The sequence below is a fragment of the Ursus maritimus genome, unplaced genomic scaffold (genome assembly GCF_017311325.1).
Source record: "Ursus maritimus isolate PB19 unplaced genomic scaffold, ASM1731132v1 scaffold_20, whole genome shotgun sequence".
Classification (NCBI taxonomy): Eukaryota; Metazoa; Chordata; class Mammalia; order Carnivora; family Ursidae; genus Ursus; species Ursus maritimus.
Window position 1 is genome coordinate 55375570 of NW_024424453.1, and position 23514 is coordinate 55399083.

The 23514-nt window shown below is 37.8% G+C and overlaps 1 protein-coding gene across 6 annotated transcripts in view; it reads left to right on the plus strand.

Annotated features, from left to right (window-relative positions):
- The window catches only part of FBXL2 (F-box and leucine rich repeat protein 2), a 124912-nt gene that overhangs the window by 624 nt on the left and 100774 nt on the right, over positions 1-23514 (plus strand). The window lies entirely within an intron of this gene.

Genomic DNA, 23514 nt, shown 5'->3' on the forward strand with positions numbered 1-23514 from the left:
AAAAAAAAAAAATGGGGGCATTAAGCTGGAGATTCTTCCTGTGCGCAGCCCCTTAAGGAATTTAATTAGTAATTAGTACATTGTGAAAATCTTAAATCACTACTTTTATTCAATAAACTTGAGAGTGAGTGGGCATACCACCTGGCCCCCATTAAGCTCGTTTTTAAAACCTGACTTGAAGACTCAGCTGAGGTGTTGGATTGGCTATACTGGATTCAAGGAATTGCTGACCAAAGGTGTGATTTCTCCGGAGGCCTCCAAAGCGGGTAAAAGAAGAGAGGAGCTGGTCTCTGCTGGGGACACACCTTTGATAAAGAATATTTGAGAGGGGTTTGGGATGGGTAATAAGGAAATGCCTGGTTTTAAGAAACAGGTCTTTTAACCATCACTAGTGTAGATTTGCTCTTTATCTACGGTGGAAGTGCTAATCTGAGAAGGCAGGGGGCTCCCCAAGTGCCAGTTGGCCTGGAGAGAAAATCTACAATTTTTTTTGGAACCCTGGCAGACTCTTTTTTTTGGTAACTAGGGGGAGGCATGGTAGGAAGAGAAGGTGGCTGGTCTGTATCTATCATTGGCTTTGAAAAAACAACTGCCAGATGTGTGCCCTTTTGATAGTAGGGGGAAAAATATTACCCACAAATAACAGAAATGGGGTCTTTATTTTGTGTAATTTTTTTAAAATTCTGAATTGCTTTTAAGTGACTAATGGAACCAACAAGAGTTTCACAAAATGAATTTTACAAAAATCTGAGTGTTGTAAATATTGCAATGATTTTTATATGTTATATGTGAGAAAAGCTCTTATAGCAAAGAGAAAGGAAGAATATTCAGGAATTGAATTTTCACAGCTCTCTGAAGTCTCATATTCCTCCTCTTGCCCATTTTCCTTTTCTTCTCCCCTTCCATCCTGACCCACAGAACGCCTTGATTCACTATTGTGCATTTTAAAGTTTTACTTACTTTCAGAGCATTCTACTATACTTGTGTACTAGTGATAGATTTGCTAAACTTAGACATTTTTTGCTTTTTGTCTATTTTTAAGCATTAAGAATTTCATTCATGGAAGGGATTTAATTTTATGATGAGCTGATGCCTGGGCTCCAGTGAAAGTGGGAAATGGTTGGTATATATAGGAGGGGGAATGAGGAAGCTGCCTGTGTAATCCCCAGAACTGTATTCAAGATCGTTATATTACTGTTCATTAAATGTTTCAATCTAAACATACAACTTTAGCAGTTGATATGAATGACTTTGCACATGAATTTAGAACTCTGCTTAACTATCTCTCAATGAAAATTTCTTCAATTAAGCCATTTGTTTCTATTGCTTCTATAATGACATTCTAAGCAAGATGTATTTCCAAGCACCTTATGTGTCTTATTTAACCATCACAACAACCCTTTGAGAAAGATACCATTTCCCCATTTTAGAGGTGAGGAAATTGAGGCACAGAAGGGTAGAGTAACTTGCCCAGGTCACCCATCTGATAAATTGAGATTTCAAAACCAGGCAGATTGTCTCAGAACCTGCTTATGTAAACACTGGATTATACTGTAATGTATAGTGCATCAGTATATGTTCTCCAATATATATGGTAGGTATATGTTAGGAAATTTGTTTTCTTGTTTGGATTTTAATATTTTTGGGCACTTATGAATACTTGTATTTGTTATTCCTGGCACTGAGCTAGATGCTACAGAACAGAGTAGGGATGCCTAGCCTTCTCTCCTCTCACTTTTCCCTCCCCTTTTTCAGAAAGATGAAATGAAGAGGAATTAATGAAGACAGATTGTTGGATTGGGGTTCATACTCATGGCTGTAATAGCATTGAAAGTTTCTCCTGTCATTTCACTTTGCATTCAGGAATTGGCACATGCTTTTTGTGAATCACAAGACCAGTGTTTTACATAAAACCGTTTAGACTTGGAGGATGAATATATTTAAAAAAATAAAATTCTATTGTCTGAGATTTTTCCTAGCAGTAATTTTTACATATATTTTAGTTGTATATTCTAAAATTGTTTAAAAAAGACAGCAATTTGCTTCATATGGATCAAAATATACGTTGGGATACCTTTTGTCATGTTTTTGCTGTTGCCTAATACTTTAGCTTGTAAGGCAGATTTTTTTTTTCTCGGAAATATAACATTGTGTCATTACTGTTTTCCCATTTTAATTCATTCACTTAGACTGTCCCCCTGTTTTGGCACTTCTCTTTCTGTGTTTGTCTGTGGTTAGTACTTCTCAGAGGTGTTGGGAAGCACGGGGTGCGGGGGAAACTTTACAATAAAATATACCAAGGTTTACAGATAATTTTGGTCTCTTTGCCATCACATGGTATAGTTAAGAGAGCTAATATGCTTATATAATGAGATCTATGTTTATAGATCGTAAAAAGAATATATTTTCCTTCTATTAACAATGTTGGTCTCGCTTTGGTCTCCACTGGGATGGGGATGGAGCATAATTTTTAGAACTGTAACAATTACTTTTTCATAGAGCCCTCCACACTGTCCAGTTTTAGGCTGATCACTTCACATTTATCTTATTTAATCCTTCCACATCCTTCTGAGATTGACATTTTTATACCCGTTTAGGAGGCCCAGACTGATGAGGTAATTTGTCCAAGGCTACATAGTGAGTGGCAGATCCTGGATTTGAACTTAACCAGTCTGTCTCTAAAGTCTGGCATCTTCACCATTATACCATGGCTTCTTTCCAAACTAAAGATTGTTCCCAGTGCCTGGCATGAACGTACTTCGCCACGATTAAGAGTTTCAGTGTTTTATCAGCTGAGCCAGCAAGCTCTTTTTTTATTTTATGACAAGCTCTCTATTATGATGATGTTTAATGACATCCTGCAGGATTTACTTGGCTCCCACCTCCCACCCCTTAACAGTGCAACAACCAAAGCTCAAATATGGCCAGCCATGGGTTGGGCTACACTTTTACCTCTGCCTTCCCTGCTGCATTTTGTGTCTCACCTCTACCCTGTGTAGGGTCTACTACTACCAACTCCAGCACTGGGGTGGCTATGAGAGGGGTGTGAGAAAGCGGAACAGGGCAGTTGTTGGGAAAGTTCTTGTGGAGTCAGAATCGAGGTTCAAACCCAGCTTTTTGAGCTCTCAGTGCTGCCCCTATAATTGTCTTTACATTAAATTTTCTGTTCTGTGGTCTTCTATCCAGCATATGTTTATTGTGTGCTATGTGCCAGTCACTCTTGTAGGCAGTGGGTATCCAGCAGTGACACAGGCAAGGCTTTGCCCTCATGGAGCTTATGTTGTGGTGGGAGGAAGATAAAATAAACATGCAGATAAGGTTGTGAAAGTGCTTTGGAGAAAAATAAAGCTGACTGAGAGAGAGGAAGTTTTAGGGCGGGATGGGAGAGTGGATGAGAGGAGGGAGGTTGCTTTTTATATAGAGTGGAAGGGAAGGCCTCTCTGATATGACATTTGAGCAGAGGCTATTTCATGGGAATGCCTGGAAAAAGGCCGTTTCAGGAGAGGGCTCAAATGCAAAGGTCCTGAGGCAAGATCATTCCTGGTGTGTTGGAGGAACTGCCAGGAAATCAGTGTGGCTGGAGTGTCATAAGACAGAGGTGCATGGTAGGTTCAAAGTAGTTTGGCCAAATCACATAGGATTTATAAGCCATTTGAAGGACTTCGTCTTTTCCTTTGTGGGAACGGGAAGTGATTGTCAGGGTTTAAGAAGAAGGACATATGACTTTTAAAAGGACCACTCTGTCTGCTCTGTGGAAAATATGTTTGGGGTATGAGTGAGGGGAGAAGGGACAAAAACAGAGGACACTAGATAGGACATTATTGCAGTAATCCATAGGATTAGTTGATGGATTCGTTGTGGAATAGAAAAAGTCAAGGATGATTTCCATGACTTGAGCCTGAGTGATAGGAAGGAGTTGTCATCTACCGAGATGAAGACTAGGGGAGGAGTAAGTTTAGGTATGGATAAAGAAAGCAAGAGTTAGTTTGAGACTTGATAAATTTGTGATGCTCATTAGACGTGTAAAATCTAAAGACACAATTAGGCTTTCAGAAACTGTGATGCTATGTATTTTAAAAACACAAACTTCGTTGTATCTTCAAGTATTAGATTTGAAGGCGTCTTCTGAGTTTCTCTAGCCCAGTCCCTTCAGTTTACAAACTGGAAATACTGAGAGGGTAAATGACTTGTACAAATCGCCTTTTTACTACCTGTTGTCAGTACAAAGAACTCCTTTGTGCAGACAAAAAACTCCTAGACTTGGAGTCAGGAAATACAAGTTTAAATTACAGTTCTTCTTCTTCTTTCTTATTTCCTCTCTTCTTCTTCTTCTTCTTCTTCTTCTTCTTCTTCTTCTTCTTCTTTCTTCTTTCTTCTTTCTTCTTTCTCCTCTCTTCTTCATTGTAAACCTTGTGAAAGTTATTTATCTGCTCCAAGTCTGTTTTCTGTCATCAAAAAGGATGAGAAAGACTCCCTCTTTCTGTGAGGATGTCGCAAGTTGCAAAAGTTAGACGTTGTTTCCACTGTAATAATGAGAAAGGTGAAGAAGCTAGGGAATGGCAGTTCCCTAAAAACCCACCAGAGAGCTGAGGACACAAAAAATCTAAATGAATTAAAATCCAGAACATAATGAGCCTTCCCAGAAAAAAAGGAGAAGAAGAATCTGCTATAGACCAGTAAAGAGAAAAACTTTTGACTGCCTGTGGGCTGGAGGGACAATTTGGAATTTTGAGGAGCCCCAGCCACAGAGTAAGGCTGCACCCACCTGCCACCCCTTTCCCATGGGCCTTAACTGAGTTTAAGGATATGGTATGCTGGAGGTTGAGGTAAGGGAAAGAGAGGGAAGAATGATGCTGAGGTGAGTGGCCTCTGCTAAAGAATAGAGGCAGGGCTGGGAGTTGATGCAAATCTCTCTGAGGCACTAGGGGCTTTTAATAAAGTGGGACTACCACAGGCTGGGGGAATGGCAGGAGAGCTGACAAATATCCCTCTATAGCTATCCAGGTTTTCACTGAGGACAAGGCAACAGCCTTTCAGAAGGTGGAGTCAGAGCACAGGAGAGAGAGAGAGACAGACAGATCTTAAGGCACAGACAGTGAAGGGTGCTTACTGGAGAGCAAAGACAGCTCCCCAGCTGTCAGCAAGAATGCAAAATAGGGAAAAATTTCTTGAGTTCAAAAAGCAAGTAGCTAAGTTGTACAGCTCAGAGATCTGTGAAGTTTCACCGCTGCTCAGATCCTGACTTCTCCTGAAGGTTAAGTTCTGATCTCACCTTAAGGTGATTTTAAGCCATTTTTGAACTGAATCTAAAAAATGCTACAAAAAGATCTCAAACCCAGCTCAACCATAGATTAAAAGGATTCAGTCCCCTCTACCTCCCTATCCCTACCCTAAGCAACCTAATTAAAGAAGGAGCTGCCCTTTGTGGAGGTAAATTACTGTTTTTTAAAAATTTAAGTATTATTGACATATAACATTGTTAGTTTCAGATGTACAGCCTCATGATTCAGTATTTGTATATATTGAGAAATGACTACCACAATAGGCATAGTTAATATCCACTGCCATACAAGTTATAACATTTTTTTTCTTGGGACACCTGGGTGGCTCAGTTGGTTGAGCATCTGCCTTCAGCTCAGGTCATGATCCCAGGGTCCTGGGATCGAGTGCCGCATGGGGCTCCCTGCTCAGCCGGGAGCCGCCTTCTCCCTCTGTCTGGTGCTCCCCCTGCTGTGTTCTCTATCCCTCTCTGACAAATAAATTAAAATCTTTGAAAAAAAATTTTTTTCTTGCAAGGAGAACTTTTAAGATTACTCTCTTAGCAACGTTCAAATATATTCAGTACAGTATTACTATAGTCACTGTGTTGTACTTACATCCCCATGACTTATTTATTTTCTAACTGGAAGTTTGTACCTTTTGACCCTTTTCACCCACTTTGCCCACGCCTCACCCCTGGGAACCACAGTCTGTTTTCTGTATCTATGAACTCAGGTGTGTGTGTGTGTCTTAAATTTCACATATATATGAGATCATAGGATATTTGTTTTTCTCTATGTGACTTATTTTACTTAGCATAAATAACAGGATTTATACCCTCTAGATCCATGTTGTTACAAATAGCAAAATTTCCTCCTTTTTATGGCTGAATAATATTTGTATTATATATATACATATATATACAGACCACATTTTCTTTATCCATTCATCCATCAGTGGTCACAGGTTTTTCCATATCGTGGCTATTGTAAATAATGCTGCAGTGAACATGGGGGTGCAGCTGTCTGTTCAAGTTATGTTTTCCTTTTCTTCAGATAAATACCCAGAAGGAGAATCTGGATCACAGGGATGGTTCTATTTTGAACTTTTTGAGGAACCTCCATACTGTTTTCTGTCATGGCTGTACCCGTTTACGTTCCTACCCACAGTGTGCAAGATTCCCTTTTCTCCACATCCTTGCCAACACTTGTTACTCCTTGTCTTTTGATAACAGCCATTCTGACAGGTGTGAGGTGATCCCATTGTGGTTTTGATTTGCATTTCCCTGATGATGACTGATGTTGAACACCTTCTCATGTGTCTGTTGGCCATCTGTGTGTCTTCTTTGGAAAAATGTTTGTTCAGATCTGCCCTTTTTTTAAATTAGTTTTTTTTTTTTTTTGGATATAGAGTTATATGAGTTCATGGTATATTTTAGATATTAAACACTTATCAGATATATGATTTGCAAATATTTTCTCCTATACAGTAGGTTCATTTTAGTGATGGTTTCCTTTGGTGTGCAGCAGTTTTTGGTTTTTTTTGTAGTTTGTTATAGTTCCACTGTTTATTTTTGCATTTGCTGCCTTTGTTTTTGGTGTCAAACCCAACAGTCTCCAAGCTGTGGTCAAGGAGCTTACTGCCTATGTTTTCTTGTAGGAGTGTTGTGGTTTCAGGTCTTACATTCAAGTCTTTAATTCATTTTTGGTTAGTTTTTGTGAATGGTGTAAGATAGTGGTCCAGTTTCATTCTTTTGCACGTGGCTGTCCAGTTTTACCAACACCACTTTTTTTTTTTTTTAAAGATTTTATTTATTCTACAGAGATAGAGACGGCCAGCGAGAGAGGGAACACAAGCAGGGGGAGCAGGAGAGGAAGAAGCAGGCTCATAGCGGAGGAGCCTGATGTGGGGCTCGATCCCATAACGCCGGGATCACGCCCTGAGCCAAAGGCAGACGCTTAACCGCTGTGCCACCCAGGCGCCCCTACCAACACCACTTAATGAAGAGACTGTCCTATCTGCATTGTATATTTTCCCCTCCTTTGTCATAGAATAATTGACCGGATATGCATGGGTTTATTTCTAGGCTCTCTAGTGTATCCTATTGATCTGTGTGACTGTTTTTATGCCAATACCATACTGTTTTGATTACTCTGTCTTTGTAGTATAGTTTGAAATCTGGGATTGTAATACCTACAGCTTTGTTCTTTTTTCTCAAGATTACTTTGATTCTTTAGAGGCTTTTGTGGTTCCACATTAATGTTAGGATTCTTTGTTCTAGCAGTATGAAAAGAACTGTTGGTATTTTGGTAAGGATGGCACTGAATCTGTAGATTGCTTTGGGTGCTATGGACATTTTAAGAATAGTAATTCTTCCAGTCCATGAAGCATGGTATAATTTTCCATTTATTTTTGTCATTTTCAATTTCTTTCATTACTGTCGTACAGTTTTCAGAATACAGGTTTTTTTTTTTTTAAAGATTTTATTTATTTATTTGACAGAGATAGGGACAGCCAGCGAGAGAGGGAACACAAGCAGGGGCAGTGGGAGAGGTAGAAGCAGGCTCATAGTGGAGGAGCCTGATGTGGGGCTCGATCCCATAACGCCGGGATCACGCCCTGAGCCAAAGGCAGACTCTTAACCGCTGTGCCACCCAGGCGCCCCAGAATACAGGTCTTTAAACTCCTTGGTAAATTTATTCCTGGGTATTTTATTATTTTTTGATGTAGTTGTAAATGGGATTGTTTTCTTAACTTCTCTTTTTGCTAGTTTGTTATTAATGTATAGAAACCCAACTGATTACTGTACTGATTTTGTATCCTTTACTGAATTGAAACTTTACTGAATTCATTTATGCTAACAGTGTTTTGGTGGAGTCTTCCGGGTTTTCTATATATGGTATAATGTCATTTGCAAATAGTGACAGTTTTACTTCTTCCTTTCCAGTTTGGATGTCTTTTATTTCTTTTTCTTGTCTGAGTGCTGTAGCTAGGACTTCCAGTACTATTTTGAATAAAAGTGGTGAGAGTAGACATTCTTGTTTTGTTTCTGATCTTTGAGGAAAAGCTTTCAGCTTTTCACTATTAAGATGTTAGCTCTAGGGGCACCTGGGTAGCGCAGTCGTTAAAGCGTCTGCCTTCGGCTCAGGGCGTGATCCCGGCGTTCCGGATCGAGTCCCACATCAGGCTCCTCCGCTATGAGCCTGCTTCTTCCTCTCCCACTCCCCCTGCTGTGTTCCCTCTCTCGCTGGCTGTCTCTCTGTCACATAAATAAATAAAATCTTTGAAAAAAAAAAAAGATGTTAGCTCTAGGTGTGTCATATATGATCTTTGTTATGTTTATGTTTCCTCTAAACTTTGTTGAGAGTTTTTATCATGAATTGATGTTGAATTTTGTCACATGCTTTTCCTGCATCTATTGAGATGATCATACGATTTTTATGCTTTATTTTGTTAATGTGGTGTTTCACATCGATTTGCCGATGTTGAACCATGCTTGCATCTCTGGAATAAATCCTACTTGATTGTGGTGTATGATCCTTGTGATGTATTTTTTAATTCAGTTTGCAAATATTTTGTTGAGGATTATTGCATCTGTGTTCATCAGAGATATTGATCTGTAATTTTCTTTTTTTTGTTGTTGTATATTTGGTTTTGGTATCAGTGTAAATACTGGCCTTGTAGAATGAATTAGAAGCATTCCTACCTCTTCTGTTTTTTTAAATAGTTTGAGAAAGATAGGTATTAACTCTTCTTTAAATGTTAGGTAGAACTTACTTGGGAAGCCATCTGGTCTTGGACTTCAGTTTGTTGGGTTTTTGATTATTGATTCAGTTTCATTACTGGTAATCAGTCTGTTCATATTTTTTATTTCTTCCTGATTTAGTCTTGGAAGATTGCATGTTTCTAGAAATTTATTCATTTTTTTTCTAGATTGTCCAGTTTGTTGACATGTGATTTTTTGTAGTAGTCTCTCATAATCCTTCGTACTTGTGAGGTGTGGGTCGTAACTTCTCTTCTTTCATTTTTTATGTTATTTGATTCCTCTCTCTCTCTCTCATTGATGTGTCTGATTAAAGGTTTACCAAAATTTAGCTTTTCAAAGAATCAGCTTTTAGTTTCATTGATTTTTTTTTTTCTATTTTCTTTGTGTCTTTCATTTATTTCTGTTCTGATCTTTATTATTTCCTTCCTTCTAGCTCTGGGCCATGTTCTGTTTCTAGTTTCTTTAGGTACAAGTTTAGATTGTTTTTGGAGATTTTTCTTGTTTCTTCAGGCAGGCCTATATCACTATAAACTTCTCTCTTATAACTGCTTTTGCTGCATCTCTAAGATTTTGAACTGTTGCATTTCCATTTTTGTTTGTCTTTATTTTTTATTTCCTCTTCGATTTCTTTTTTAACCCATTGATTGTTAAGTAGCATGTTGCTTAGCCTCCAAGTATTTGCATTTTTTCCCAGTTTTTTTTTTTTTTTCTGGTTTCATACCACTGTGACTGGAAAGGATGCTTGATATGATTTCAGTCCTCCTAAGTTGATTGAGATTTGTCTTGTGGCTTAATGTGTGATCCAACCTGGAAAATATCTCATGTGCACTTGAAAAGAAGGTATATTCTGCTGTTTCTTACGGAATGTTCTGTAATATTTGTTAAATCAGTCCTGCCTAATGTGTCATTCAAAGCCATTGTTTTCTTACTGATTTTCTGTCTGGATGATCTATCTATTAATGCAAGTGAGATGTTAAAGCTTCCTATTATTATTGTATTACTGTCTATTTCTCTGTGTCTGTTAATGTTTGCTTTATATATTTAGGTGCCCCTGTGTTGGGTGCATAGTTATTTACAATTGCTATATCCTCTTGTTGGTTTAATCCTTTTATCACTATGTAATAATGCCCTTTTTTTGTCTCTTATTACAGCCTGTTTTAAAGTCTGTTTTTTCTGCTCTAAGTATTGCTACCCCATCTTTTTTTCCACTTCCACTTGCACAGAATATTTTTTTTCCATCCCTTCACTTTCAATCTCTACGTGTCTTTAGATCTGTAGTGAGGGCAGCATATAAATGTGTCTTTTTTAAAAATCCGTTCAGTCTTCTATCTTTTGAATGGAGCATTTAGTCCATTTACATTTTAAGTGATTATTGATAGATATGTACTTATTGCCAGTTTGTTATTTTCTGGTTGTTTTTGTAGTTCCTTGTTCCTTTCTTCTCTTGTTCTCTTCCCTTGTTTGATGACTTTCTTTAGTAGTATGCTTGGATTCCTTTTTCTTTATTTTTTGTGTTATCATAGGTCTTTGGTTTGTGGTTACCATGAGGTTCATATATAAATCCTGTATATGTAGCAGTCTATATTAAGTTAACTGTCATTTAAGTTTGAACACATGCTAACAATATTAATCCTCCACATTTTATGTATATGATGTCATATTGTATACCTTTTTATTTTGTGTATGTCTTGACTGATTTTTGTAGATATGATTGATTTTACTACTTTTGTCTTTTAATCTTCATTTTAGCTTTATAAGTGATTAATCTACTACTTTTTCTGTAAGTTTGCTTTTATCAGTGACATATTTTCCTTTCCTTCCCTCTCATTACCGCCTTTTCTTTTCCACTTAAAGAAGTCCGTTTAACATTTCTTGTAAGGCCAGGTTAGTGGTGGTGAATTACTTTAACTTTTATTTTTTTCGAAAACTCTTTATCTCTCCCCAATTCTGAATGATAACCTTTCTGGGTAGAATATTCTTGTTTGTAGCCTTTTTCCTTTCAGCACTTTGAGTATTTCATGCCCCTCTTCTGGCCTGCAAAGTTTCTGCCGAAAAATCATCTCATAGCTTTATGGGATTTCCCTTTTTTTTTTTTTTTTTTTAAGATTATATTTATTTATTTGACAAAGAGAGAGACAGCCAGTGAGAGAGGGAACACAAGCAGGGGGAGTGGGAGAGAAGAATCAGGCTCCCGGTGGAGCAGGGAGCCTGATGCGGGGCTCGATCGCAGGACCCTGGGATCATGCCCTGAGCCGAAGGCAGACGCTTAATGACTGAGCCACCCAGGTGCCCCGGGATTCCCCTTGTACTTAACTTTTTACTTTTTTTTTTTTTTTTTTTTTGCTGCTTTGAAGATTATCTTTAACTTTTGCCATTTTAATTATTATGTGTCTTAGTGTGGAATACATTGGGTTCATTTTGTTTGGTGCTCTGTGTGCTTCCTTGGCCTCGGTACCTTTTTTCTTCCCCAGGTTGGGAAAGTTTTTAGCTATTATTTCTTCAAATAAGTTTTCTGTCCTTTCTCTGTCTTCTCCTTCTGGGACCTCTAAAATGTGAATGTTAGTATGCTCAGTGTTAACCCTAGAGGTCCCTTAAACTATCTTCATTTTTTAAAATTCTTTTTTCTTCTTGCTGTTCAGCTTGGTTGCTTTCCAGTACCCTGCTTTTTAGATTGCTGATCTATTCTTCTGCATCCTCTAATCTGCTTGTATTTTTCATTTCAATTACTGTATTCTTCAGTTCTGACTGGTTCTTTTTATATTTCCTCTTTGTTGAAGTTCTCACTGAATTCATCAACTCTTCTCTCAAACCCAGTGAGTATCTTTATGACCATTACTTTGAATTCTTTATCAGGTATATTGATAATCTTCATTTGCTTAGCAATTTTTCTGGGGTTTTGCCTACTTCTTTTATTTGGAACATATTCCTCTGTCTCGTTTTGTCTGACTCAGTGTCTGTTTCTATGTATTAGGAAGGGTCAGCTATGTCTCCTGGTGTTGAAAGTGGTGGCCTTAGGTAGAAGGCATCCTGTGGTACCCAGTAGCACAGTCTCTCCTGGCCACCAGAACCAGGCACTTCAGGAGGTGTCTTCCGAGTGGACTGCATGTGCCCTTCTGCTGTGGCTGAGCCTTCTGCCCAGCTATCTGCAATGGCTGGCTGTGACTGCTACAGGTGCATAGTGGACAGGGCTTGCCGCCAGTAGGCTGGCTGAGAGGCCTGGCTGTAGCTACTCTGATTGTGCTGGTGGGTAAGGCTAGCTCCTCCCTCTCCCCAAGGTGGGAGTTACTCTGGAGGACTGATGATCAATGGCCAGGGATGCCTGCTGTGTGTGGTGGGGTGGGAACTGCTTTGGGGGGGCATCTGCTATGGTGGGCCCACAAGGGAACTCCAGGGTGTGGCAGGTGGTACTAGGAAGGTAGATGGAAGGTGTCAGAATTGGTTCCCACAAGTATCAGGCCAGCTAGACTGAAAGAAGGCATGAGAAATGACATCCACCAGCACTTCCTTTCCCATAGAAAGCTCTTACAGATCCCTGCCCCTCCATGGATCTGCAAGATCCTAAAATTAGTCTGTGAATCTCCTTTGTGTAAAACCCAGGTGCCTTTCAAACTGCTGTTTTTCTGCTGGGTCTTGGAATGAGTGAATCAGCATGCAGGCCCTTTAAGAGCAGAGACTTGGTTTCCCATAGCCCTCTGGCTCTCCCGGAGTTAAATCCTGCTGATTTTTTTTTTAAGATTTATTTTATGGGGTGCCTAGGTGGCTCAGTCAGTTAAGCATCTACCTTTGGCTCAGGTCATGATCCCAGGATCCTGAGATCAATCCCGGCATCAGTGTTTGTTGGGAGGTATTTGATTACTGATTTAATGTCCTTACTAGTAATCAGTCTGTTCAGATTTTCTGTATTTTCATGATTCAGTCCTGGTAGGTTGTATATTTCTAGGAATTTATACTTTTTTTTAGGTTGTCCAACTTGTTGGCATATAGTTTTTAATAGTAGTCTCTTATATTTCTTTGTATTTCTGTGGTATCAGTTGTAACATCTTTCATTTCTGATTTTATTTGCATCCTTTCTCTTTTTTCCTGATGAACATGACTAAAATACCTCCCAACAAACATTAAGTCCTGGACTAGATGGCTTCATAGGTGAATTCTATCAAATATTAAATAATTAATATCAGTCCTTCTCAAGTTCTGCCAAAAAATAGAAAAGAGAACATTTCTAAATTCATTTTACAAAGCCAGCATTACCCTAATACCAAAATGAGACAAGGATGCCACAAGAAAATTTTAAGCCAATATCCCTGATGAACATAGATGCATTATTTATCTTTTCAAAGAAACAGCTCTTCATTTCATTGAATTTTGTAAATTACTGTTCTTTATACACAATATCTGACATAAAATAACAAATTATGAGATATGCAAAGAAATAAGAAAATACGAGAAGTGATGAGAAACAAAGTCAGTGGTGGTCCAGATGTTGAACATGGTGAATAGAAAATATTAGCAGGAAGATGGAAAACTATAAAAAGAACCAGTCTGGAATGCTAGAAATGAAAAATATATCAGAAGTATTCATTTGATGGGCTTAACAGTAGACTGGACACCAAACCAAGCAAGATAAATACAAAGAAGTCTAACCTTAGGCAAGTCATGGTCAGATTGCTGAAAATCAAAGATTTTTATAAAGGAGGTAGAAAAGAGAATTAATATATAAGAGGGAACAATAATATGAATGATAGCTGACATCTTTTCAGAAACGGTGCAGACCAGAGAACAAAGGCATAACTTTTTTAAAGTTTTTTTTTTTTTTTTTGAAGGCAAACATGCTAACTTGGAATTCTATATACAGGGAAATGTTTTTGAAAATACAATAGGAATAAACATTCACAGAGATGCCTCTCCAGGAACAGCGGAGCTGGCTGGCACCATTTCCCTCCCTGTCCCTCATAAACATAGAGTATAAACACAGAGTCACCAGCAAGAGGCAGTGCAATGCCAACACTGGCTGACTAACTTGCTTACACTAAGCCCCACCCCTACCCCCAGCACTCTGGCAGGACTGTCCTTCTCAGTCAAACTTGCCTCAGTCCCACTGTGTCAGGCCCCTCCCCAGGAGACCAGCACAGACCCCTGCCCACACCACATTTCCACCAGAGACTTCTGCATGGCCTCAGTTGTAGTGGAAGTAGCATCAGGTCTCATTTAACAAGCAGACCAGAGCACACCTCGTTAAAGCTTACCACATTCAGACCAGGGAGCAAACACTGCCCATAGCAGACAAGAAGAGCCTCTGCAGACAGCTGGCCTGAGGGATAGAGCAGCCAAACACAACAGTAGGCACTCCCTGAAGTGCCAGGCCTTGAACACTATCTGACCTTTTTGTAAGGCCATTACTTTCAGGAGGAGAAGACACATGGACTTTTCTAACAGAAGAAGGCAGAGACTTATACAAAATGCGGAGATGGAGGAATTTATCCCGAAGGAAAGAAAAAGAGAAGGTCACAGCCAGAGAAATAAGCAAAACTGATATAATTAACATGCCTGATGGAGAATTGAAAGCAGTAATCATAAAGATACTCACTGGGTTTGAGGAAAGAATATAAGACATCAGTGAGACCTTTTCCACAGAGGTAAAAGAGTTAACAAAGAATCCGAGATGAAGAATGCAATAAATGAGATTGGAAACAGGCTTGTTGCAATGAAAGCAGGCTGGAAGAAGCAGAGAAATGAATTCTTGATCTAGAGGACAAAATAATGGGAAAAAATGAAGCTGAACAAAAGAGAGAAAGAATTATACAACACAAGAATAGACTTAGGGAACTCAGTGACTCCATCAAATGTAATAACATTCATATTATAGGAGTCCCAGAACTGGCCCATTTGGTGAAGCATGCAACTCCTGAACTTGGGGTTGTGAGTTTGAGCCCCATGTTGGGTGTAGAGATTACTTTTAAAAAGAAAGAAAGAAAGAAAGAAAGAAAGAAAGAAAGAAAGAAAGAAAGAAAGAAAGAAAGTCCCAGAACAAGAAAGAGAAAAGGGGGCAGAAGTAATAGAAAACTTCCCTAATCTGAGGAAGGAAAAAGACATCCAGATCCAGGAGGCAAAAAGAACTCCCATCAAAATCAACAAAAGCAGGCATTGGTGCCTTGGTGTTGACCAAGACCTATTGTAATTAAATTTGCAAAATATAGTGATAAAAGAAAACCTTAAAAGCAGCAAGAGAAAAGAAGTCCTTAACTTACAAGGGAAAATCCATAAGGCTAGCTGGAGATTTCTCAACAGAAACTTGGCAAGCCAGAACGGACTGGCATGATATATTCAAAGTGCTGAATGGGGAAAATCAGCCAAGAATACTCTATCCAGCAAGGCTATCTTTCAGAATAGAAGGAGAGATAAAGAGTTTCCCAAACAAAAAATTAGGAGTTCATGACCAATAAACCAGCCCTGCAAGAAATTTTAAAGGGGACTCTTTGAGTGCAAAGGAGAAACCAAAAGTGACAGAGACAAGAAAGGATCAGAGAAAATCTCCAGAAACAACAACAAAACAAGTAATAAAATGGCAGTAAATACATATCTATCAATATTTACTTTGAATGTGCATGGATTCAATGCTTCAGTCAGAAAACGTGTCAGAATGGATTAAAAAAAAAAGATCCATCTGTATGCTACCTACAAGAGACTCATTTTAGACCTAAAGATACCTACAGATTGAAAGTGAGGGGTGTAGAAACATTTATCATGCACATGGATTTCAAAAGAAAGCCAGAGTAAGCAATACTTATATTGGACAAACTAGACGTTTTTGTTTTTGTGTTATTTTTATCCTGTTTTGGGTGTCAGGGTGGTACTGGCCTCATGGAATGATTTTGAATGTGTTCCCTCTATTCCATTATTTGTAAGATTTGGTAAGATTTGTAAGATTGTCATTAATTTTTTTAAAATGTTTGGTACAATTTGCCAATGAAGCCATGTGGTCCTGGGCTTTTCTGTTCTGGGAGTTTTTTTGGGTTTTTTGTTTTTTAAAGATTTTATTTATTTGAGAGAGAGAGCTTGAGAAGGAAGAAGGGCAGAGGGAGAGGGAGAGGGAGAGAGAGAAGCAGGCTCCCCGCTGAGCAGGGAGTCTGATACAGCACTTGATCCCAGGACCCTGGGATCATGACCTGAGCCGGAGGCAGATGCTTAACCGACTGATCTACCCAGGTGCCCCTGTCCTGGTAGATTTTTGATTCCTAATTAAACTTTCATTCTTGTTATTGCTCTAAGAAGATTTCCTATTTCTTGGATTCAAGATTCATGATTCAACTGTGGTAACTTGTGCATTTTCAGAAATTATCTTTTTTTTTTTTCTTTCTTAAGTTATCTGATTTGTTAGTGTATAATTGTTTATAATAATCTGTTTTCACACTCTGTATTTTGGGGTTATCTGTTGTATTGTTTTCTCTTCCCCTTCTCATTTTGGTTTTTGAGTCTTCTGTCTCTCTCTCTCTCTCTTTTTTTTTGGTTATGTGATTAAACCATTGCCAATTTTCATTTTTTTGCAAAACTGGTCATTACTTTCAATGTTATGTTATTGTTTTTTCTGGTCTCTATTTTATTTCTGATTTTTCTTTGTTGTTTCCTTTGTCTACTAAAATTCAGTTAAGTTTCTTCTTTTTCTGGGTCCTTGTGTAATGTTAAGTTATTGAACTTTTTTTCTTATTACAAGCATTTATAGTATAAATTTCACTCTAACATCTGCTTTTGCTACATCTGATTTTGAAGTATTGTTTTTCTTTTGTTTTGAGACATATTTTGATTTCTTATTTGGCCCATTGCTTATGCAGTAGTGTGGTGTTTAATATTTACATATTAAGTATTTAACATTTACACTGTAGATTTTCCAGCTTTGTTTTATTCTATAGTTTATTGTTTATTCTATAGTTTTGTACCATTGTGGTTGGAGAATATACTTGGTATGATTTCACTTTTCCTAAATTTGTAATATTTGTTATATCTCTTTTTATGTTATTTAACCAGGGGTTCTTCTGTGTGTACTTGAGGAAAATGTTTATTCTATTTTTGGGGGGTGGAATGTTTTATATATATCTTTTAGAACCATGTATTCTGAAGTATGCTTCAAATAAAAAATGTTCTTTTTGAAAAAAAAATAATAACTTTAACTGAGGGAACTCATTTAAAATAAAGCATATCAGATGGAAGGTGAGTGGGGAGATGGTCAAATTGGTGTAGGGGACTAAGAGTACACTTGTCATGAGCACTGAGTAATGATATATACAGTTGTTGAATCAGGGGATCCTGGGTGGGTCAATCAGTTAAGTGTCCAACTCTTGATTTTTGGCTCAGGTCATGATCTCAGGGTCATGAGACTGAGCCCTATGTTGGGCTCCATGCTGGGCATGGAGCTGGCTTACGATTCTCTCTCTCCCTCTCTCCCTCCCTGCCCACTCATTCACTCTTTCTTCAAAAAAAAAAAAAGTTGAATCACTATATTGTACACCTGAAACTAATATAACACTGTATGTTAAATATACTGGAATTTAAAAAAATGAATAAATATTAAAGAAGTAGATAAGCTGAACACTAAAACATGCTATTTGGTTGCTTTAAAGAGCTATGTAGCACATCTTTCACAGCAAATATAAACATTTGAATCTATAGTGATATCTAGAAGATTTTTTTGTATACCCAGGAATGCTATATATTAAAGTGGCCACAACAGCACAGCATAGGGACTATAGTCACTAGTATTTTTTTTTTAAAGATTTATTTTTTAGAGAGGAAGAGGGAGTGGGGGGCGGGCAGGGAAATGTGGAGGGGCAGAGAGAGAGAAACCAAGCAGACTCTGTGCTAAGCATGGAGCCCGACACAGTGCTTGACCTTAAGAGCCTGAGATCATTACCTGAGCCAAAACGAAGAGTTAGACACTTAACTGACTGCGCCAGCCAGGTATCCCTATAGTCACTGGTATTGTAACAGCATTGCATGGTGACAGATGGTAGCTACATTTGTGGTGAGCAAAGCATAGTGTGTAGATAAGTTGAAACACTTTATTGTACACCTAAAACTAATGTAACATTGTGTGTCAACTATGCTCAAAAATGTTTTTAAAAATAAAAAAATGGAAACAGTGTTTGTTTGAAAATACAAATATATATATACACGCCTATATATATAAGGCCAAAGATTACAAGTAAAAAGATGAAAAAGATGCAAAAATCAGAAGAAAGCTGGTTGTTGCTATATTAATAACGGTCAAAGTAGATTTTGGCACAAGGATAATTTCTAGAAAGAAAGAGACATTTCATAATGCTGTAAGAATTAATTCATTAAAAATAAATAGCAGTCTTAAATGTATATGTACCTAACTACAAAGCTTCAAAATACATGAAACAAAACTCGAGAGAACCAAAGGGAGAAAGAAACAAATCTACAATCATAGTTTTAAATAGCAAGACCTCTTACTAATTGATAGAATTTGTAGATTTAAAAAAAATCAGTAAGGATATAAAAGATTTGAATATCGCTACCAACCAACTTGACCTAATTGACATTTATCTAATGATACACTTCAGTATACAAGAATAGGAAAATGGCAAAAGTAAGTCTTTCCTTGTTAGTAATCATTTTAAATGTGAAATTATTAAGCTTACCGAGTAAATACAGACTGGCAGAAGGGATTAAAAGCCCCCAAACTCATGATCCAATTATGTGCTGTCCTCAAGAGACTCTTGTTGGACTAAAGATAAATAGGCTGAAAGTAAAAAGATGGGAAAAGACTTTCTATACAGATAGTACTGATATACAAGATAGACTTCTGAGTTAAAAACAATAAACAAAGATGGTCATTATATTTTGATAAATGGTCAATTTCTCAAGAAGTTACAACAATTATAAACATACATACATCAAACAATAGAGCCCAAAAATACATACAGCAGACTGACAGAATTAAGGATGAAAATAGACATTTCTACAATAATAGTTGATTTCACAACCATCATCATAACTATTATTTGTTGAGCAATCACTATTTGCCAAGACTATTCTAGGCATTTTACATATATGAACTCCTTTAACTCACAGCAACCCTTATGGCAGGGTTATTCATTATCCCCATTTTACAAAAGAGGAAATCATGGCATAGAAAAATTAAATGACATACCCAAGGTAACAGAAGTACATGGCAGAACCAGGATGGTAGACTCAGTAAATTAGATTTGGTTCTTAGAGGTTTTCTATTCAAACCTCCTGCTGAAAGAAGGGATTTCTTTCTTCAATATTCCTGGTTCTGTGATCTCTGTAGGAGCACTGTGGATAGAACATCACTGCTTGAAAGAGTAAAACATTCTTGTATGGGCTATTCTGTTTGCTACACAGTTCTTCCTTCTGGTGAGTAGCTTTGATTTGCTGGTCTTTATAATAACAGAAAATAAACCCATCCTTCTGACAGCTGTTGAGGTATGTGAAGATTGTTATGGTGTCACTCACCACCACCATCAACACCGACTGGAGACCTTAATCCCATACTTTCAGTAACACAGCAGTTAGCAGATCAATAAGGAAATAAACCTACTGAAGATATATAGAACACTCTACCGAACAGTAACAGAATTCGTATTATTCTCAAGTGAACATGGAACCTGTTCTTTTCCTGTGGAACCTATACTGTTCTTCAGGGCAGACCTTATGTTAGGCCACAAAAAGTAGTTTAATAAATTTCAAAAGATTGACTTCACATAAAGTATCTTCTTTTACCCCAATAGAATGAAGCCAGAGATTAAAAAAAAAAAAAAAAACAGAAGGAAAATTGGAAATTTCACAAATACATGGAAATTAAACAGCACACTCTTAACCAGTGGGTGAAAGAAGAAATAAAAAGAATATTAGAAAATAATTTGAGGCAAATGGCATTGAAAACACAACATATTGAAACTCAGGGGATGCAGTGAAAGCAGTGATCAGAGACAAATGTATTGTTGTAAATGCCTACATTAAAAAGAAGAAAGATCTGGGGTGCTTGGGTGGCTCAGTCGGTTTAGCATCTGCCTTTGACTTGGGTCCTGATCTCAGGGTCCTGGGATCAGGCCCCATGTTGGGCTCCCTGCTTGGCAGGGAGTCTGCTTCCCCCCCCCCCGACCCTCCCCACAATTCATGCTCTCTTTCTCATTCTCTCTCTCTCTCAAATAAATAAAATCTTTAAAAAAAAATCTCAAGTCAATAACCTAACTTTACATTTCAAGGAACTAGAAAAAAGTGAATTATCTAATGAACACAGTGCTTAATGGAGCTCGGAATACAACAGGCACTTAATGTTAGTATCTCACTCTTAGAAAGTGGAGGAGGGTCAGGAATGTATCCTCCAGATTGAGAAGGCACTTTAATACTGAAAAAACAAGCAAGCTACTCCATACCGTTTATACCTAGTTTTATTCAGGGTCACTTACTGACAGGGTATTGGGCCAGCAGGTGGACGGAGGATAGAGTGTACTACATATACCCATCCTCCACCCAGCTTGGACCTCAACCCACAGCTTTTATAGTGCAAGGGGTATGATGGTGTGGTTGCAGGGTAGTTATCTAAGGTGACGCTATCTGTGTACTAGAGGATCTGTACTAGTTTTCTAAAGTGGTGCCACCTGTGTGCCAGAGCAGGCTGCCACTGGTTATCTAAAGTGGCGCCATCTCTGCACCAGAGGGGAGAACAAGATGGAGGGCCAAAGATGAAGCCAGTGTTGTCAGCAATCCTAAACTCACACACCCCTAAAACTAATCACTGAAAGTGTTTTAAAAATGAATGTAGGGGGGTGCCTGGGTGGCACAGTCGTTAAGCGTCTGCCTTTGGCTCAGGGCGTGATCCCGGCGTTATGGGATCGAGTCCCACATCAGGCTCCTCCACTGGGAGCCTGCTTCTTTCTCTCCCACTCCCCCTGCTTGTGTTCCCTCTCTCGCTGGCTGTCTCTCTCTCTCTCTCAAATAAATAAATAAATAAAATCTTTTAAAAAAATGAATGTAGGATACTGTTTACAGCATTCTTTCCATTTCTGCAGCTTGCTTTGATGAATTATGGTATATTTGGGATTTTTAATACATTTTTTAAAATGAGACATTACGGGGGCACCTGACTGGCTCAGTCAGTGGAGCCTGCGACCAGGGTTGTGAGTTTCAGCCCCACATTGGGTGTAGAGATTACTTAACAATAAAATCTAGAAATAGATAGAGATATTACACATATACTGTGAATTTCACCCATTTAAAATGTACAATCCAGTGTGTTTTAGTATATTCTCCAAGTTGTGTCTTCATCACAACTAATTCAAAAACATTTTTATAACTCTAAAGAAAACTGCATCAGTAGTCACTCTCTGGTCTTAGGTGACCACTAATCTTAATTTTCTCTCCATGGATTTGTCTTTTCTAGATGTTTAATGTAAATGGAATCATACAATATGAGACCTTTTATGTGTCTCTCCTTTTATGTAGCATAATGTTTTCAAGGCCTATTCCTGTTGTAATATGTCAGCCTCCGTTCCTTTTTATTGCTGGATAATCTTCCATTGTATGAATATAGCACATTTTGATTATCAGTTCATCAGCTGATGAATGTTTAGATTGTGTCCACTTTTTTGGCCATTAGGAGTGATACTGCTGCGAACATTCATGTACAAGTTTTTGTTTGGACACTTGTTTTTATTTCTTTTAGGTAGTTACCTATGATTGGAATTGCTAGTTTATGTGGTAGCTCTATGTTTAACTACTAGACTGTTTCCCAAAGTGGTTGCACCATTTTACTTTCCAGTGTATGGGAGTTCCAATTTCTCCACAGTCTTGCCATTATTATTATCATTTTTATTTTAGCTGTCCTTGTGGCTGTGAAGTATCTCTTTGTAGTTTTGATTCACTCTTTCCTAATGACTAATTATATTGAGCTTATTTTTATGTGGTTATTGGTCATTTGCATATCTTCTTTGCAGAAATGTCTTTTCAGATCTTATGCCCCTTTTTTAACTCATTTACTTTTCTGTTTGTTGCATTGTGAGAGTTCTTTAGATATTCTGGATATAATTCCCTTATTAGATATGTGATTTGCAAATATTTTTTCCTATTTTATGGATTTTCTTTTCAGTTTCTTGATGATGTCCTATGACACAAAGGTTTTTAATTTTGTTGAGGTCCAATTTTTAATTTTTTGGTTGCTTCTACTTTTGGTGTCATATCTATAAAACCATTACATAATCCAAGATCACCAAGATTTATGCTTATTTTTTCTTTTAAGAGATATAGTTTTCACTAATATTTTTTGGGTCTTTGATCCATATTGAATTAATTTTTTAATATAATGTGAGGTAGGGATACAACTTTATTGTTTTGCATGTAGACATCCAGTTGTCTTGACACCATTTGTTGAAATACTGTTCTTTCCCCCTTTCTTTGCACTTGTCCAAAATCGATTGCTTGTAAATATCAGGGTTTATTTCTGGACTATTTTGTTCCATTGATCTATATTTCTATCCTATGCCAATACCATGATGTTTTAATTACTGTAGCTTTGTAGTAAGTTTTGAAATCAGGAAGTGTGAGTCCTCCAACTTTGTTTTCTTTTTCAAGATTATTTTGGCTCTTTTGGGACTCTTGCATTTCCATATGAGTTTTAGGATCAACTCTTCAATTTATTTTTTTTAAGATTTTATTTATTTGACACAGAGAAAGCACAAGCAGGAGGAGTGGCAGGCAGAGGGAGAGGGAGAATCAGGCTCCCCGCTGAGCAGGAAGCCCGGTATGGGGCTCAATCCCAGGATACAGAGATCATGACCTGAGCTGAAGGCAGACGGTTAACTGACTGAGCCACCCAGGTGCCCCTCAACTCTTCAATTTAAAAAAAAAAGAGACAGCTGGGATTTTGATAGAGATTTCATTAAATCTGTGGACCAGTTTGAGAAGTGTTGCTAACTTAACACTCTTAAATCTTCGAATCTGTGAACATGAGATGTGTTTCAATTTGTTTTAATTTCTCTCAACAGAGTTTTTTGTGTGGGTTTTCAATATATGTGTTGCATTTCTTCAAATTTATTCCTAAATATTTTATTCTTTTTGATGCTGTTGTAATTGAGATTTTTTTAAAAAGATTTATTTATTTTAGAGAGGGAGAGAGAGAATATAAGTGTGGGGAGGGGTAGAGGGGGATGGAAGGAGAATCTCCAAGCAGACTTCCCACTGCACATGGAGCTTGATCCCAGGACCCTGAGCTCATGACCTGAGCCGAAATCAAGAGTTGGTTGTTCACCTAACTGAACCACCCAAGCACCCTATAAATGAGATTGTTTTAATTTCATTTTCAGGTTGTTCATTGCTAATGAACAGAAATACAATTTATTTATTTATTTTAATTTTTTATTTTGTCATGTTAGTCACCATACAGTACAGCATTAGTTTTTGATGTAGTGTTCCATGATTCATTGTGGAACTACAAGTTATTTTTATATAAATAT